The following is a 16003-nucleotide window of genomic DNA, read 5'->3' on the forward strand; positions in this document are numbered from 1 at the left end:
GACATTATCATGATTCTGAAAATGAGAATTCTGTGGCCTACTTATTAGGACTTATTTTGGATGTGTCTTTTTACCTGTCCAGTTTCGGGCATCATGAATGAGCACAGATTGTCATCAGGACTAACAGGAATTTGAGGACAAATGGTCATATGAGCAAAGAAATGTCTCTGATTACTGGCTCATCCACAGGGCTGCTTTCCTTGCTTCTCATCACTGTGATTAATTGTCCAGCAGAGAGTGTGGGCAAAGTTAATACTCATTGTAATATGCAAACTACAAGCTCTCCCCCTTGACTCTCTGATCTCTTCTCTCTTCTACAACCAACTTACTATACAAATAGAGCCTTGTGGGGAAGGACAGCATCCCACAATTCATAACAATATGCTACAGATTATCATCAAGCACCTACGATAGCCTTAGTACTGAGGATGCAGCAGGAGGCACAAAAAAAGTGTTCTGCTTTAATGAGCACAATTTATCATGTTAAATCTTTCTCAGGTCACACTTTAGCCTTTAGGTTTGAAAAAGATGGGTCACGTCATTTTTCACTTTAAGTATATATAAAAACAGCAGGAGTCATATCCCCTATGGAGAACTGATCAAAATTAAAACATTAATTTAGCGTATTTTAGAATATTGGATACTTTCCTCAGACTTGTATAACTGTATTATATTATGCAAGTCATATTCATTTCACCATTATCATAAATCATTATATTATTTTTATTCCACATGCATAGAAGGTGCAAAACATGCTGGAGTTTACTGAAAACAGAGGGTTACACTGTTTGGTCATTGTTGTAGTCAAGACCATTTCAGCTAAGACCAAAACCCATAGCAACTGACACAAAGACAAGTATAAGTCTTTTACAGATGAAGACAAGACCATGAATAAAGAGATTTTGTTTCACTGGAAAACTCTTTATGGTTTAGAAATCCAGAATGTATCATCGGTAAAGATGCCAATATTGCAAACTTGAGCAGACTGCAGTGAACAAGCATCAGCAATCATAGCTAAAGGAGAGGGAAGGCCAATGTTCATTTCAAATATAATATCAGAAACCATTATTATAGATGCATTGACTTATTTGTTTGTTTCAAGACCAATAATAAAGACTAATCTTGAGTTGGTGACAAATTCAGTGACTTTACTTAAGATTAATTTACATGGGGGAATTCTCATACTCATAGTTGGTTACACACACGTTTAGGTCAATTTTATGGGCAGTCCATTCAGATGTCATGCATCCAAGATTTATTTTATTTTAGTAGAAACATTCAAGAGGGGTTTTTCAATATCACCTGGGCCACTGCCTTTAAAACACATGCATTTGCCCTATCTATCTATCTATCTATCTATCTATCTATCTATCTATCTATCTATCTATCTATCTATCTATCTATCTATCTGCTGTAAAATGTAATAAGGTGTAGCAGAAGTAGGAAAAATGAAGAAAAAAGACTAACATGATGTATGAATAAGAAGAAATGAAATAAACATCTTAGAGTCTAGTGCTTTGCCAATAATGTAGAAATAGTCCTAATTGACAATTGTGTTCAGTCACTTTAAATTTGGTTTAATATAGCATGACTTACACCATCTTTATTCATCAGATTACAAAATAGCACACTTTTATTTATTTATTTATTTATTAGTATCTTGCACTGACAATTGATTGTGCACACAAGCTTATGTAGCCAAAAGGTACTAAATCCATCCATCCATCCATTATCTGTAGCCACTTGTCCTGTACAGGGTCGCAGGCAAGCTGCAGCCTATCCCAACTGACTATGGGCGAGAAGCAGGGTACACCCTGGACAAGTCGCCAGGTCATCGCAGGACTAGGTACTAAATCAAGGTCATGAAATCATTATTTATGTGCAGGAAATACAATTGTGGTCAGGAGTTTGCATACAGTGATGAATTCTTGGATATGAATGCCATGGCAATAGTTTGGCTTTCAGTAATTTCTTTGAACTGTTCTTCTGTGGCAGAATGATTGTACAGCATACATCTTTAATAAAAAAAAAAAACACTAGAATTTGGTGCACAAGTTTTAATTTTCTTTGGGTTTTCTGAAATCAACACAGAATCAAAATTATACATACAGGGTCAAAAATTTATATATGCTCACTTAGATTATTAATTTAGAGGTGCTGAAACTTCCAATGTCTTTTATCTTGCCAAGGACGAGGTCTCTTAACTTCCTGTTAGTGAACATGATTGACTACAGCTGGTAGCTTCTCTGTGCCTTCATAAAAAAGGTTTGTTTACAGCACTTATTGGATTGACTAACATGCAATACAATGGGAAAGTCCAAGGAGCTCAGTGCAGATCTGAGAAAGAGGATCACAGATGTACACAACTCAGGAATGTCTCTTGGAGCTATTTCTAAACAACTGCAAATTCCAAGATCAGTTAAAACAAACGTATGCAAGTTATTGTGAGGTGTAGTCACTTTGCCAAGTTACTTTGCTTCTAGAAAACCCAAACTGTCACCCTCAGCTGAAAGGAAATTGGTCTGGATGGTCAGGAACAACCTGGGAGCCACCATGGCACAGCCTTGCCATGAACTGGAAGCTGATGGATCACTGTCTACAGTTCAGTGAGTTTTACATCATCATGGACTAAGAGGCTGCTATCCAAGAAATAACCCCCCCCCCCCCCACACACACACACACAAAATTGACACCTTCAAGCTTAAAGTTTGAAGCTGACCACACAGACAAAGAAAAAAGCCTTCTGAAGGATAGCTGTATGGTCAGATGAGACAAATATTGAGTTGTTTGACCACAATAATCACCATGTACAGAGAGACACTGTACCAGCTGGTGGTAGCAGCATCATGCTCTAGGGCTGTTTTGCTGCCAGTGAAACTGGTTCATTGCACAAAGTGGATGGAATAATGAAGGAGGACTACCTCAGAATTCTTCAGCATAAACCATCAAAAACTTGAACACAACTTGCGACTTGAGACTTACAACAGGACAATGAACCCAAACACGCATCAGAGCTGGTTGTAGAGGATAAAGCAGGCTAACATTAAGCTTAAAACAAGTCCTGACTTCAACCCTATTGAAAATATATGGACTGTGCTTATCAGTCAAGTCCATGCCAAGAAAAAATAATAATAATAATTGAACTCTACCAATTCTACCATGAAGAGTCATGAAATATCCAACCAGAATTCTGCCAGAAGCTTGTTCATGGTAAACAAAAATGTTTGGTCAAGGTGAGTCTTGCAAAGAGACATTTTACCTAAATGTTAGATTTGCTGTATGTATATTTTTGACCCAGTTTGTAAATTCTAGTGTTCTTTTTTTAATTAAAGATGTATGCTGTACATTCTGCCACAGAAAAAGAACAGTTCAAAGAAATTACTGAAAGCCCAAATATTGCCATGACATTCATATCCAAGATGACATTCATGTTACTGTATGTAAACTTCTAACCACAACTGTAGGTATCCAAAGACTTTTTATTTACTGAAGTGACATAAAAAGATAGATATACAAGCAAACAAACATGCCTACAGAGACAGACGCTTGAAAAACAAACAAACAAACTGTCTGGTGTTGAACTCCCTATGTGTACTAACATGCTTGACCCCACAACAGCACTCCACATTTAGCCCCTCTACTATCAAGGGACACCCTGCAGAGAAAAACATAAATAGAAACTTACATAATAATTGTTCATAGTTTGTATTTTTCTCCTTGCCTCAAAACTCATGCAGGAGATTTATGGTTTTGGTGTTTTCTACATTCTGTCATCTGACTGGAAATAAATGCACTTAATATTAGTGACTGTTTATTAAAGAGTGCTGTAAGGGTAAATAGCTTATTTGATTATATCAAAAATCATAAGTCAGTATATTACAGGAAACTACAGTGTGAATATATCTAGAATTCCATGTAAATTCTCAAATAAATAAATAAATAAATAAATAAAAAAGACTCCTATAAATGGAAAAGCATGTCTGTCTATCTGTCTGTTTTTTGCCATCCTCACAGTTGAGGGTTGGTGATCCAGGAAGCCGTTCTGCAAATTTCACAACTGGTTTCCATGAATTATCTTGGATGATTATAGAACACCAGAGGGACCCAAACCCTCATCTGGTAGCAAGGTAAAATCACGTCAACATTACAAGAATAACCATTTCAAATAACAGTGATACATTTCATATCACCTCCATATCTGCTGTTTGTAAAATGTACCAAAATATACATTAATTATTATTAAAATTAGACCTATAAAATAAATAATCGTTTATAAATAAAATATCTTCTTGGTTTTATCTACTTGCTAAAGCCATGGTTCACAAAGAGCTTACAAAACATGTATGGGATCTCATCATTGATCAAGGTATCAGTCAGAGGAGGAGTACAACAGAATTTCCAGATTAACATAAAACACCGTGATTTAGTGTGGAACACCATGAAGGTGCCACAGTGGAGGCTGGAGACTTATCAGGGAGGTTGCCAAGAGACCTTCATTAAAGGAGCTGCAAACATATGCAGCAATTACTGATCACTCCCTGAATTGTGACCATTGTGACAACAGTCTCTCATATTCTTCACATGTCTGGGCTATGGAGTAGAGTGGCTAGATGAAAGCCCTTTCTCAAACAAAAAGAAAGAAAAAAAATCCCAGCCTGTTTAACTTGTCATAACATACATACAGTCACCCCGAACCATGACAGAAATTGTATTAGGGTCTGATGACATCAAGTAAAACATGCTGCAAAACAAGGCATCTTGTCACCCAAAGAACACCATACCCAGAGTGAAGGGTGGCAGGGTTTCCCATACATAGACCATTGTGTGGCGCAGCGCCACACAATGGATTCCTAGCGCCACACAATCAGACTCGCGATTTTGGAAAAAAAAAATCCGTTGTGCTAATTAAAAATAACGCAGCCTTCCCGATTCGCCTTCCGACCGCTTATTTTAAAAGGTAGCTTACGTCGTGCTCGTGATGAGCTTTATCATAGCCTTCTTGGCTTACATGAAACGGACATCCCTGAGTCAGGCTCTAAACCAATTTTGATGCATACAGTAGCAGCTTGACGTGAGGAACCGGCCTTATTGCATTATCCCATTTATCCCGCTTCAGCAATGACTTCCCACACGATAGGGCACTGGAGTTTTTTTTTCAGGAAGCCACGCAGAATTAAATGTTCTGATAGGGCATGCAGGCTTTGCACCAATTAGGGTAATGCTTTTTCATTACAGTTAGTTGCCTTGGTGTTACCTTAAGTGGTTTCTTACATCTAATTATGATATTTTATTATTTTGTTGTTACATTATACTATTTATTTCATTTTAGTATTGGTTGAGGTAAGTGTTGAGTTCAATATTTAAAATAAAAACCTCCAGCTTGTTTTTTGCAATTTATTCCTTGAATGTCAACTAAAGAATGATTGAAAGATTGCCACCAAAAAGGCAAAAAACTAAGGTAAAAACCAGAGATGCACCGATTTGACCGGCTGCTGATCAGAATCGGACGATTTTCATGTGATCGGCCATGACTGGCGACCGGCCGGTCAAAATTAAAATATGCCGATTTTCTGCCGATCAAAATGTGTGTATCACATAGAGATGAAAGTGGAAATACTCATAATTCACAACTAAAAAGACTGCAGCTACACTGGCAGCTTGAACATGCTTTCTAGTGCGATTGTGTTGCGCTTGTGCAGAACAGTGTCAGTCCTGCGCGCCTAACGAGCTCCGGCGCACGTGCCGTTAACAAAAAAAAAAATTCACTATATTTGGATACAGTGGGGCAAAAAAGTATTTAGTCAGCCACCAATTGTGCAAGTTCTCCCACTTAAAAAGATGAGAGAGGCCTGTAATTTTCATCATAGGTACACTTCAACTATAAGAGACAGAATGGGGGGAAAGAATCCAGGAAATCACATTGTAGGATTTTTAATGAATTAATTGGTAAATTCCTCGGTAAAATAAGTATTTGGTCACCTACAAACAAGCAAGATTTCTGGCTCTCACAGACCTGTAACTTCTTCTTTAAGAGGCTCCTCTGTCCTCCACTCGTTACCTGTATTAATGGCACCTGTTTGAACTCATTATCAGTATAAAAGACACCTGTCCACAACCTCAAACAGTCACACTCCAAACTCCACTATGGCCAAGACCAAAGAGCTGTCAAAGGACACCAGAAACAAAATTGTAGACCTGCACGAGGCTGGGAAGACTGAATTTGCAATAGGTAAGCAGCTTGGTGTGAAGAAATCAACTGTGGGAGCAATTATTAGAAAATGGAAGACATACAAGACCACTGATAATTTCCCTCGATCTGGGGCTCCACGCAAGATCTCATCCTGTGGGGTCAAAATGATCACAAGAACGGTGAGCAAAAATCCCAGAACCACACGGGGGGACCTAGTGAATGACCTGCAGAGAGCTGGGACCAAAGTAACAAAGGCTACCATCAGTAACACACTACGCCGCCAGGGACTCAAATCCTGCAGTGCCAGACGTGTCCCCTGCTTAAGCCAGTACATGTCCAGGCCCGTCTGAAGTTTGCTAGAGAGCATTTGGATGATCCAGAAGAGGATTGGGAGAATGTCATATGGTCAGATGAAGCCAAAATAGAACTTTTTGGTAAAAACTCAACTTGTCGTGTTTGGAGGAGAAAGAATGCTGAGTTGCATCCAAAGAACACCATACCTACTGTGAAGCATGGGGGTGGAAACATCATGCTTTGGGGCTGTTTTTCTGCAAAGGGACCAGGACGACTGATCCGTGTAAAGGAAAGAATGAATGGGGCCATGTATTGTGAGATTTTGAGTGAAAACCTCCTTCCATCAGCAAGGGCATTGAAGATGAAATGTGGCTGGGTCTTTCAGCATGACAATGATCCCAAGCACACCGCCCGGGCAATGAAGGAGTGGCTTCGTAAGAAGCATTTCAAGGTCCTGGAATGGCCTAGCCAGTCTTCAGATTTCAACCCCATAGAAAATCTTTGGAGGGAGTTGAAAGTCCGTGTTGCCCAGCGACAGCCCCAAAACATCACTGCTCTAGAGGAGATCTGCATGGAGGAATGGGCCAAAATACCAGCAACAGTGTGTGAAAACCTTGTGAAGACTTTCAGAAAACGTTTGACCTCTGTCATTGCCAACAAAGGGTATATAACAAAGTATTGAGATGAACTTTTGTTATTGACCAAATACTTATTTTCCACCATAATTTGCAAATAAATTCTTTAAAAATCAGACAGTGAGATTTTCTGGATTTTTTTTTTCTCATTTTGTCTCTCATAATTGAGGTATACCTATGATGAAAATTACAGGCCTCTCTCATCTTTTTAAGTGGGAGAACTTGCACAATTGGTGACTGACTAAGTACTTTTTTGCCCCACTGTATATTATATATCCAAATATAGTGATTTTTTTTTTTTGTGCCAGATATTGGATGTGAAAAGAAGAAAATGTTTGGGGTTGTGTGAATTTCCCATTACAGGAATTAATACGTTAGCCTATTACCAAACATCTAGTTAGATTTGTACAAAGAGAGAGAAAAAATGTCTTTTTGTTTGTTTTACAACCTTGGTTGCACTTGATTCCATTGGAAATTACTCTATAAATACACATTTGACAAAGATGATAGAATGGCTATGGTATAAGTATGACTGGAAATTATTTTTGTATTTTGATACTGAATGAAGAAATGGGTTGTTCTATAAGGCATAAGTTTTCAGATCTAAATAGGCTTATGAAAGTGTGTTCCACAGCAGTTGGCAAATAATATATGAGGGGGAAGTTGTTTTTGTGCCAGATATTGGATGGGAAAAGAAAAAATGTTTGTGTGAATTTCCTATTTCAGGAATTATGTTAATACCAAACATGAAGAAAGATTTTACAAAGAACAATGTCTTTTTGTTTGTTTTCAACCTTTGAGGTGTTTTTATTACTGAATTATATACTGAATTTATTACTGAAAATCTGGCAGAATGTTCTATTAAAGAAAAGATAAAAAGAAAATAGTCTTTGTGTGTGCTGTGAAGTGGTTTGAAAAAATGAAATCGGAATCGGCCAAAATCAGTATCGGCAGGTCACACTCCATGGAAAATCGGAATTGGCCCAAAAAATTGCAATCGGTGCATCTCTAGTAAAAACTAAACTTTAACTTCAATTTTGGTGAGTAATTTTCATAAATTTAAAAGACAGGTTTTCCACCAACATCAAGCCCAGCAAACTAATGGCCTGCCCTGTAATGTAAAGTTGGGTCAAGGAATGAAACCAGGCAGGGTTCTGGTAAAAATTGTTTTAGCTGTCTTCTCTTAAAGAACTTTAAAAGAATTTAGATTGAACTGAATAATCTCAAATGCTTCTTGTAGCTTTAAAATAGTCCCAGCAGGTGACTCTGAAGAAAAATACTGTGTGTTTGAACACCGCATGCTGTAAACACTTTGCATACACCCCAATGACCGACTCCACCGACCGCCACGACACCACCGCGCACGATTCCCTCATCGGCACAGTGGAGCACCACAAATTGCTACCTGGTCTGTGGGAAACACTGGGTGGTGGTGGCAACATCATGCTATAGGGCTGCTTTTCTTCAGCTGGGACTGAGTCTAGTCAAGATAAAGGGAATCATGAATAGCTCCAAATCGCAATGTATTTTGGCACAAAACTTGCAGGCCTCTGTTAGACAGCTGAAGATGAAGAAAATGTTCACCTTCCAGCATGATAATGACACAAAACAAAAAGAGGGCTGCGCACAGGAAAGCTGTTTGTAATTTGATGGATCTAGAGGATTTTTGCAAAGAGGAGTGGAATAAAATTGTCAAAATCAAGATATGCGAAGTTGCTAGATTTTTACCAAAAAGAATGAGTGCTGTATTACAAGCAAATAGTGTTTTAACAAAGTATTAGTTAGGGGTGTGCACACTTATGCACTTTTTTTATTTTCTTTTTCAAGTTTTTTTCCTTAATTTTGTTGGTTGGTATAACACATTATAGGTGGAAAAGGATCTGACATGATTTATCTTGGTTTAATTTTTACATAAAAAAAGCCTTGCATTTTAACGAGTGCATAAGCTTTCTATGTACACTCCATGTTACAGCTTTCCTGATGCATAATTGAGCCATAATTGAGCTACAGTCATAAATTATATATCTAAAAAAGTGACCTATATGGTTATTTTACATGATAGAATGAGCAATGATTTTAGGTACGCTGCAGACTTATGTCACAATAAGTGTGCCTGTACCATATATATGATTTTTACAAACACCAAATAAATATGCCCTGCACACACAAACTAAAGATCCCAAATTGTAACTGAAGTGTTTTTGGTTTTTTGGGTTTTTTTTTTTATTCTCTTGAACAAAATATCTTACTAGCTCCAGCATAAATGTCTCGCCTGGGGATATGAAGCTAGTGAATATTTCAGATTGATATCTCTGCACTCTGTGAAAATCAACTAAAGGTTAATGCGCTATATAGGGTGTGGAGGAGTAATATTCCTCCAAGATATGTCAGCACAGGTGTGCACAGTAGGTAGCACTTAGTGCATAGCTAATAGCCTCAGAATGGAGAGGGAGGCCTAGGCTTCATTACACCGAATGTAGCTTCCAGCATGGAAGCCTTGTGGAAAAATAATCTTTTTACCCTTGTTTTATTTATTTATTTTCTTAACTAGGCCCATACTCTGCATATTGGTGGATAATTGGATCCCAATGTGCCGACAGCTGTGGATAGTGAATAGGTCTCACACCATAGCACCTTAAAGGAGCCGTCCACCGTACTTCCATAATGAAATATGCTCTTATCTGAATTGAGACGAGCTGCTCCGTACCTCTCCGAGCTTTGCGCGACCTCCCAGTCAGTCAGACGCGCTGTCACTCCTATTAGCAATGTAGCTAGGCTCAGCATGGCCAATGGTATTTTTTGGGGCTGTAGTTAGATGCGACCAAACTCTTCCGCGTTTTTCCTGTTTACATAGGTTTATATGACCAGTGATATGAAACAAGTTCAGTTACACAAATTGAAACGTAGCAATTTTCTATGCTATGGAAAGTCCGCACTATAATGACAGGCGTACTAACACCTTCTGCGCGCTTCGACAGCGCATTGAGCCGTATCAATGCGCTGTCGAAGCGCGCAGAAGGTGTTAGTACACCTGTCATTATAGTGTGGACTTTCCATAGCATAGAAAATTGCTACATTTCAATTTGTGTAACTGAACTTGTTTCATATCACTGGTCATATAAACCTATGTAAACAGGAAAAACGCGGAAGAGTTTGGTCGCATCTAACTACAGCCCCAAAAAATACCATTGGCCATGCTGAGCCTAGCTACATTGCTAACAGGAGTGACAGCGTGTCTGACTGACTGGGAGGTCGCGCAAAGCTCGGAGAGGTACGGAGCAGCTCGTCTCAATTCAGATAAGAGCATATTTCATTATGGAAGTACGGTGGACTGTTCCTTTAAAAGGGGGTTATTGTACAAGGTATACATTATGTAAGTGCATCAACTTCCTAGAATGAAGAATGCAGTACACACACTGGTCTTTTTACAGAAAATTACTGACTGATCACTCCAACAGCAATGTTAAAACACCATAGTCTTGCCTGAGAATATATGATGAATCCATTAAAACTTTTAGTGGGAAACCTGTATACTGTAGGTAAAATGCACAGTTTTTCACTTTATCATGCATTTCCTGTGCAAGGTCAATTAGAGTATCTGCTATATTTCCATAAGTGGTCATTTCATACATAATGGGCCTCATTTATCAATCTTTGAGTAAAGTTCTGTGTACATTTTTGCATAAGCCAAAACAAACTAAAATTTTCTACTGGATTTACAAAAGTTTCAGAAAGGCTGAATTTCTTTGTACTCATGCATATTTTGAACACCCGTGATATATAAAGCACATTCCTGACATAGCTCATTTGCTTATAGTGATGCCCATAAAGCTCCATGAAGATTCAAGTGCACAGAGAACTGGGAACATGAAATAAATGGTCAGGGTGAAGTCTGAAAGACAGAAATAAAAATGATTTTGACTCACTACTTTGCCATTTAAAATAATAATAATAATAATAATAATAATAATAATAATAATAATAAGCAAGGGCTAAATATTCCATCAGCTGAGGCATTTGTTTATAATGTACAGTTTTGAGCATACAAATCAGCTGATCCTCTGTTTATACTTTCACATTTCTTTTGTCATAATTAAATAATTAGATTTATTTGTCTTAAACTCTGGGATCATGTTGGCTTTCTGTCCTTTTTTATATCTTGAATTAAATCCAATAAGATAAAGCTACAGTGTCTTGCAAAAGTATTCATCCCCCTTTGTTTTTGTCCTGTTTTGTTACATTACAAGCTGGAATTAATATGGATTTTGAGGGGGTTAGCACCATTTGATTTACACAACATGCCTACCACTTCAAAGGTGCAAATTGTTGTTTTATTGTGACACAAACAATAATTAACCTCCTAAGGCCCAAGCTGTTTTTTTACATGCATTTTTTATTTCTCTTTGCTATTTGGGCTTATTAGAACCTGAGTAGAATAAAAACTAAGCATCATCTTTTGATAAGATGTACTTTTAGAGAAAAAGTATGTCCACATACTGTATGTGGATTCTTGTTCCGAATTTCCATAAAGTGCTGTCCACGCATGTGACCGCTAAGCCCTAGGAGGTTAAGATAAAACAAAACAAAAATCTGGAGTGTGCGTATTCACACACCCCTCCCCCCAAAAAAATTCATTCATTCATTCATTCATTCATTCATTCATTCAATACTTTGGAGAGCAACCTTTTGCTGCAATTACAGCTGCAAGTCTCTTGGGATATGTCTCTATTAGCTTAGCACATCTAGCCACTGGGATTTTTGTCCATTCCTCAAGGCAAAACTGCTCCAACTCCTTCAAGTTAGATGGGTTGCGTTGGTGTACAGCAATCTTCAAGTTATGCCACAGATCCTCAGTTGGATCGAGGTCTGGGCTTTGATTAAGCCATTCCAAGGCATTTAAATGTTTCCCTTTAAACCACTCCAGTTTAGCTTTAGAAGTATTTTTAGGGTCATTTTCCTGCTGCAATATGAACCTTTAGTCCCAGTCTCAAACCTCTGGCTGACTCAAAACAGGTTTTCCTCCAGAATTGCCCTGTATTTAGTGCCATCCATCTTTCCTTCAGTCCTGACCAGCTTTCCTGTTGCTGCAGATGAAAAATATCCCCACAGCATGATGCTGCCACCACCATGCTTCACTGTAGGAATGGTGTTCTCAGGGTGTTGGGTTTGTGTCGCACATGGCATTTTCCATGATACCCAAAAAGAACAATTTTAGTCTCATTTGACCAGAGAATCTTCTTCCATGTGTTTCGGGGAGTATGTCACATGATGTTGGACAAACTCCAAACGTGTTTTCTTCAGCAATGGCTTTTTTCTGGTCACTCTTCCATAAAGCCCCACTCTGTGGAATGTATGGCTTAAAGTGGTCCAGTGGACAGATACTCCCATCTCCGCTGTGCATCTTTGCAGCTCCTTCAGTGTTATCTTTGTTGCATATCTGATTAATGCCCTCCTTGCCCGATCTGTGAGTTTTGGTGGGTGGCCTTCTCTTGTCAAGTTTGTAGTGGTTCCATATTCTTTCCATTTTGCTATAATGGATTTAATGGTGGTCCCTGGAATATTCAAAGTTTGGGGCATTTTTATCACGCAACCCTGATCTGTCCTTCTCCACAACTTTATCTCTGACATGTTTGGAGTGCTCCTTGGCTTTCATGTTGCTTGCTTCATAGAGTTGCAGAGTCAGGGTCCTTCCAGAACAGGTTGGTTTATGTAGACATCATTTGACAGATCATGTGACATGCTGATTGCACACAGGTGGATCTTTAATCAACTAATAATGTGACTTATAAAGTGAATTGGTTGGACCAGCTCTTATTTAGAGGTTTCATACAAAAGTTCTTCTCTGTGCTCTCATGGAAGGCAGTCGCATTTCTCTGCCTCTCCCTTCCCTTATCTTTCCTGCTTCTGCTGTCTCGTCTGTGTATTGTCTATACTTTTGAGAGACTCTCTCCGCACTGCTCTCCAAACTAAAAATCATGGAATTGATAAACTGGTCTCTTCACGCAATTGACACAATCTTCTTGAGGAGAAGCCTGGGTTCAGGGGAACCAGCCTGTCCTGCCGGAACGTTTGCAGCTGGCTATACGATGGATGCGTGGGAGAGGTAGCGGGTCATGTGCCTGGTGGCTCTTTCTGTGGAGGACATTGAAGACATCTACCTATTTGGAACTATGATTACAGAACTTTTGCTGATTGGATTAGGCATTGCCCTGGTTTATCGAGGAAATCAGAAAACGGTGACAGCTGTCCAAAGCCCCATAAAGCTGCCTGACATGATTGAAGCGGTGGGCAGAGCTGTCAGCAGTCAGACTGTGGCTATTCAGAACTTGAACTGCAACATGGATAACATCATGGAGAAGCTTTTGGCTTTGCAAAGGAAAATGGATCGATTCGGAGACCAGAATGGACAAAACAGAGTAGTCATGTAAAGGAATGCATCTACTCGCCCCAAGACCAAACAATCCCAATCTTATCTGCTTTTGGCTCCCTCAGACAGCACTGGCCTTGGCCAAGGCCGTTGCTGGGGAACCCCCCCCCCGGAGATCACTGCTGTTAGACTCTCTCATATTCCTTCCCCCACTTCCCACAGTCACCGCTTTTACCCCCAGTGTGGCAAGTGGGTAAGTGCCGTCTTTGGCTGCAGGACCGGACTGCTTGTTTGCGCTGGGTTACCTATACCTCTGCCCCTCCCCCCTTACCCCCTCCTATGATTGCCCCCTCCCTCACTCCCTTCCCCCTCGAGTCCCGAGTCATGTGTAAAGTGTACTGTGTTATTTTTGTGCTTATGTGCTGAGGTGTTTTTTTAATGTTCCCACACTGTACTCCCCATAGGAGCATAGTGTGGGGTTGCTTTTTTTTCTCCTCCCCTCCCCTCATGTTACTCTGTATTTTTCATCCCTGTCTTCCTGTCCAGTCTACTCCCCGTGTGTCAACTGTATGTATGTGTATATGTACGGACGGGTTGACGGCTAATTTCGCTGGTACTTGTGACTAAGTGACAATAAAGGGTTCATTCAAAGAGGGTGAATACCTATGCACACTCCAGATTTCTGGGGGGGGGGGTATCTTAATTATTGTTTGTGTCACAATAAAACAACAATTTGCACCTTTAAAATGGTAGGCATGTTGTGTAAATCAAATGGTGCTAACTCTCCAAAAATCCATTTTAATTCCAGCTTGTAATGTGACAAACCTGGGACAAACACAAGGGGGATGAATACTTTTGCAAGACATTGTATATGTTTTCCACAAATTATGCTTAGGACAATTGTTCTGCTAGAAGACCCAGTTGCAAGCAAGCTTTAAATTTATGGCTGATGTTGTGAGGTGTTGCTTTCGTCTGTCTAGATAATCCTCTTTCCTCATGATGCCATATACCGTATTTTCCGAAGTGCAGCAGTCTTGGGATTCAGTTAAACCTTTTGAATCAAAGCTTGTTCACCCCTGGGAGTTAATTTGTGCCTCTTTCCTGAGTTATCTGTGTCTGTGTGGTCCCAAGATTTTTATATATGCATAAAATTGTTTGTACAGATGCTCATGGTATCTTTAGATGTTTGGAAATAAGGAGGAACCAGATTTGTGGACGCCCACTATTATTATTATTATTATTTTATTATCTCCCTGAGATCTTGGCCAAATTGCTTGGATTCTCCCATGGTAATAACACAACAGTTAAAATCAGCACTTAGTAGTAATTTCGATGCTTAAGTATTTTAGATACTGTGTTCATTGTTCTTGTCACTATTTGTGCTTTGTGAAAAGGGCAAAACGCACTATTTTTGCCTTGTAGTCAAGCCAGAAAGAATGAAACATAACTTTTCAGAAATATCCAAGAATTTACTGCCTAGGTTTGCAGTCCTTTCTGGAAAAAACAGCTAATAATATAAATTGCCTTTGGTACAAAGTGTCAGAAAGATTTTCTTTTTTCCCATTTGAAAAAGGTCCAAAGAAACCAAGGAGCAAATAAATAACGGAACAATCCTGACAAAAGCGGAAAAGGAATTGGCTTCATACTCCATCTGACAGAAACTGATTGCCTCCAGTGGGTTTGTTCAAATATAGAAGGCCAGAAGGGTCAACTATGAAGATCACAGAATTTATTTTTTAAAATGTTCTCCTTTCAGATTTACCCCAAACCACAGAAGCAGAAATTTATAAACTCAAGCATTAGCCCTGATGGACACATAAGATGGCTTAACTTAAGCTTTTTGGGAGACTTGGTTTAGGGGGAAATTTAATACAGAAATCAAGTAATTGTTTCAACAACCTTATGCAATGCCACAGCATTTATTTCCATCCAGAGTTGCATTTTTTTTTTTTTTGCCAAGATCTTGTCTTGACCATGGGAGAGTTGAGCCACTCTGTAAAGTCTTGTCCAGCACATCCCAAATAATTTCAATGGACTTAAGGTCAGGATTCTGTGATGGCCAATTCATGTGTGAAAATGATTCCTCATGCTCCCTGAACAACTCATTCACAATGTGAACCCTCATTTTATGCTCTTGCCTTTAGGGAAGAAAAAATGCCATTGATGCGATAACCTGGTCATTCAGTACATTCAGGTAGACAGCTGACTTCATTTTACTACCATATAATGTTGCTGAGCCTCAATCTGACCAATTGAAGCAACCCTAGATCATAACATTGTCTCCGGAGGCTTGTACAGTGGGCACTATACATGATGAGTGCATCACTTCATGAGTTTCCCTTCTTAACCTGACACACCCATCACTCTGGAATAGGGTAAATCTGGACTCATCAGATCACATGACCTTTCCCATTGCTCCAGAGTCAAGTGGCTTTCTTATGGCCACACATCTGTTTTATCCCAATCCTGTGAGTTCTCGTCACACTGTGTGTGTGGAAATGCTCTTACTTTCACCAT

At 39.2% G+C, this 16003-nt stretch overlaps 1 protein-coding gene across 1 annotated transcript in view; it reads right to left on the reverse strand.

The window, feature by feature from the left end:
• The window catches only part of LOC132884591 (cadherin-22), a 186844-nt gene that overhangs the window by 80031 nt on the left and 90810 nt on the right, over positions 1-16003 (reverse strand). The window lies entirely within an intron of this gene.

This window comes from Neoarius graeffei, chromosome 4 (genome assembly GCF_027579695.1).
Source record: "Neoarius graeffei isolate fNeoGra1 chromosome 4, fNeoGra1.pri, whole genome shotgun sequence".
Classification (NCBI taxonomy): Eukaryota; Metazoa; Chordata; class Actinopteri; order Siluriformes; family Ariidae; genus Neoarius; species Neoarius graeffei.